Here is a 3,583-nt window from a genome sequence, read left to right as displayed (position 1 = left end):
GCCATGAGTTCCTGAAGGTGAGGGAAAACTCAGTGACAAACAAGGGAGGAAATGCCAATGTGGCCAGGCAGAGCCACCCAGAGCCCAGAACCAAGGTATCAGGTGGCCTGACTGCAGGGCTCCTATCACATGCTGGCCCGGAAACCTTGCATGCCAAAAGCCCACCACAGAATGCCAGGCCTACTGCTCTGCAAGAAGCTCTGAGATGGAGAAGCTCCAGGCCCTCCCAGCCCCAAATCCCACGTCCACACACTCCACCCCAAACAGAGACCACAGAATTTCAGAAAAACTTTAATGTAAATTGTTCACAAACGGGGGTTGGGGGAGGAAGTAAAAGAGAAATAAAGGGAGCAACGAAGCCCTGTGTGAAGTGGAACAGAAGGGATCCAGCTTGGCCACAGCTCAAGGGGTACAAGGGTACCAACTGCTGTTCTTGCATGAAGGTGCTAGGTTCCACCTGTCAAACAGAGCAGAGTCAGGGAGGAACATCCACCCAGGGTCAGCTCACAGCACTCTTCAGCAGCCACAACTTGGGCGAAGGGGTAGATGGTGTGTGTCATACTCACATCAAGGTTTCTGGAGCTTGTCAGCCAGGGCCTGCATGGTCGCTGAAACAGAGAGGCATAAGCAGTCATTCCCGAGAGAGTGATACTGAAGCCCATCCCCCTTGTCCCTGGGTCAAGGCACCTCTCCCTACAACTTGAGACCCCCCTCACAACCCTACCCTGCAGTGGGCGTAACTCACTCCCCCACCACCTGAATGCAAGGTGGACATATTTTCCAAGGAGAACAACATGTGCCCAGGAGTGCTCAAGCTTTGGGGCATATGAGAACCACTCAGAACTTGTCAGACAAACAAGACCCACAGAGGCCATACCAAGCAGTACTGAAGGGAACATCAGAGAGGCAGCGTCTCTAAACATCCTAGGGAAGGAGAGCTCTGGGGCTGGTTGTGGCTGGCACAGTGTGCTTGCATTTCAAACCACACTTCCCTCTTTGTCCAGAGAACTGGCTGCACATGCACAAAGGGCTCCAGGTCCAAGCGGCTGGGTTCGCCTCCCCACAGGAATGTTGGTCCCTGGGACCTGCATCTCTCACCCTCCCCATGGCTCTGACCCAGGCAAAGGCAACGGGCTCCTCATACCAACTTGCTGTGTCAGGGCGAGTATTTCTCTCTGTAACTCTTCGCACTAGTCAACAGACACCAGAGAAAGAGAAATGGTTAGCATACTCAGGCCTCCACTTCCCTGGACTACCCCTGCCCCCACCTAGGGGACAAGACCTGCCAGGGCTCCTCAGTGGGCAAGGAGGCACTTGCCCTCCAGGACGTGCATGGTGGTGGTGGTGAGATGTGGAGTTGGGAACAGATCTCCTTAACCAAGACACAGATCAAATCTTTTACTTTGGGCTGCATTTCTAGGAGCCAGAGAGAGCATTACCTGAGGACAAGCCTCTGCTCCAGATGGTTGCTGTGGCTGTGGCTGTGGCTGCTGCAGCCTTTCAGGTCTTGGGAGTTCCTCAGGAGGTTCCAGGTCACCTGAGGGGGAAAGAACACAAAATCCAGCTTCCACAGCTCCCAGGGAGGAAGGAGGGGCTTAGGGGGTTCTAACGTGAGGCAGCACCACCCTCTGCTGGCAGCAAGGTGCCCCTGCTCTGCCCAGCACCTCTGCCCTCCTCTCTGGGTCCCCCTGCCCTGTGTCCCAGGGGCAGCCCACCCAGGGCTGCGGTCCGCCAAAGTGTGTGTGGCTCTGGGTTAGATGCTTGCAGAGCTGCAGTCACAACCAGCCCCTGGGAGACACGCCCTGTGGCCCAACAGGGTTTGTCAGAGAAGGCCCTCTTCTGCTGAAACTCTAGGTCTGGAGTTGCAGTTTGCAACACTGCCACGAATGACCCGTGCACATAAATCTCATGCAGGAGATGAGGACACTTGGCTGCCGCTCTGTTGACACCCTATTTCCTGTGGGAAAAATTTCTGGCCAGGGAGAGAGGGAGGCAGGGGGAAGGCTGAGACCCTGGCAGAGCCAGAGCCAGGGCCAGAGCCAGAGCTAGAGCCAGAAGGAGAGCCAGTTGTCTCCCTCCCGGTCCTCTGTCCCCTCCACTCCCAGCAAACCCACAGGACTCACTGGAACATGCAGGCCCACTGGCCAGAACTTCTTCTTCACTCGGGGCCAGGGGCTCCAGGTTTGCTGTATCCTGGGTGTGTCTGTTCTTCACAGCGCCTCTGTCACATTCTCCACCATGCCCACAAGGATACGATGTACTCTGCCCATGTGGCAGGGACTAAAACGAAAAGTCCCCATTGATATGAAATCAGCATGTGTGTGCGTGGGTGAGGATGGGTTTCTGTGCACTCATGTGTGTGTAGGGGCTGGGGTGGGGCAGGGAAGAGGGAAGGCAGTTCTGAGACTGATCTCCTCAGCATGTCCTCCCTCAGGCAGCCCTGGGCCAGGAGGCAGAGCTGAGTTGCAGAAAACTGTGGGGTGCACAGAAAGTCCCGACCCTCTGCAGGGGAGGCTCAGGAGCACCTATGAAGAAGGAGTCAGGCAGCTGATGGGCCTAAACATTAGAGCTTTGTTTCCCAAGTTTTGCAGGGGTCCCCTTCAAATCACCTGCCCCAGCCTTCCCTTCCATCCAGCCCCTCTCTGGTGGAGGAGGCTGGGAAACTTGCCCATTGTGCAGTATGTTGCCCAGCACACACAGAGTGGTGTCCTACAGACTGCCCTGCTGAAACGAATGACAACACTGAGTGACACACAGAGGGAGCAGAGGCAGGGAGGCAGGGCTGGGCAGAAGGGTGGGGAGCAGGGAGGAGCATGGCCTCATACTCACTTCACTCTCTGGGAATGGTTCTCTGCTCGGCTCCTTGTCATCTCCTTCTCCCACCACTGGCTCTGACCCACTGTTCCTCTGGGCCACAGACTCCTGCCCAGTGCCAGTGGGCTTGGACTCTTTGGTTCCAAAAGGGGTCAAGGCATGACTGGTGCCTGTCCCCAAGAGTGGAACAGCAGAAATCCGAGAGAGGGTGGCTGCATCCTGGGGAGCTCCTGAACCTCTCCTCTGGCCCCGTAAATGAAAGAAACCCTCCCGGACAACTTCTGAGGCCCCCCTCCAGGGACCTCTGCTCCTGGGCCACTTTCCATCTAGGAGTGGCCTTGGGCAGCCCACCTGCAGCAGCAACTAAGGGCAGGTAGCTGGGCCTGCTCCCCCCTTTCCCCAGGAATCACTGTGTGCTTCCTTAGAGGACACTTCCGGATCCCTACCAGCCTGTCCTGCCTCTCGGCACCTGAAGGACAGGCAAGGCCCTGGCATGGGAAGGAACTCCTCCCTGACAGGGCTTCTCCAGAGACTGCCTGTGTCATTGAGGCTTTTGGGTTTGGCCCAGCCTCCTCCTATCTGACAAGTGCTCACCCTCCTCAGCTGCCTCTCACTGAACTCATCTGATGACTCGGACTCAGACCAAGGCAAGCTGTCCAGGCCTTCCTCAAAGGCACGCTGGCGACCCACACTGGCATTTGACCTATACCTCACCCCTTGCTTAGGGCTTCCCCTGGTACCGCCTCCTTCAGGCCCCCTGAAGTACAAG

At 56.8% G+C, this 3,583-nt stretch overlaps 1 long non-coding RNA gene across 1 annotated transcript; it reads right to left on the bottom strand.

The window, feature by feature from the left end:
• Window positions 1–323: 323 nt before the first annotated feature.
• LOC128626917 (uncharacterized) lies at window positions 324–967 on the bottom strand. The gene is made up of 3 exons (XR_008391038.1): window positions 878–967; window positions 567–608; window positions 324–457 (listed from the first exon to the last, which is right to left on the bottom strand). It is a non-coding gene; the product is annotated as an uncharacterized LOC128626917 (long non-coding RNA).
• Window positions 968–3,583: the final 2,616 nt, after the last annotated feature.

Source organism: Artibeus jamaicensis, unplaced genomic scaffold, assembly GCF_021234435.1.
Source record: "Artibeus jamaicensis isolate MK-2021 breed Jamaican fruit bat unplaced genomic scaffold, CSHL_Jam_final contig_2379, whole genome shotgun sequence".
NCBI classification, from domain to species: Eukaryota; Metazoa; Chordata; class Mammalia; order Chiroptera; family Phyllostomidae; genus Artibeus; species Artibeus jamaicensis.
Note: the sequence above shows the minus strand (reverse complement) of the source record. Positions and strands in the feature narration are given on the sequence as shown.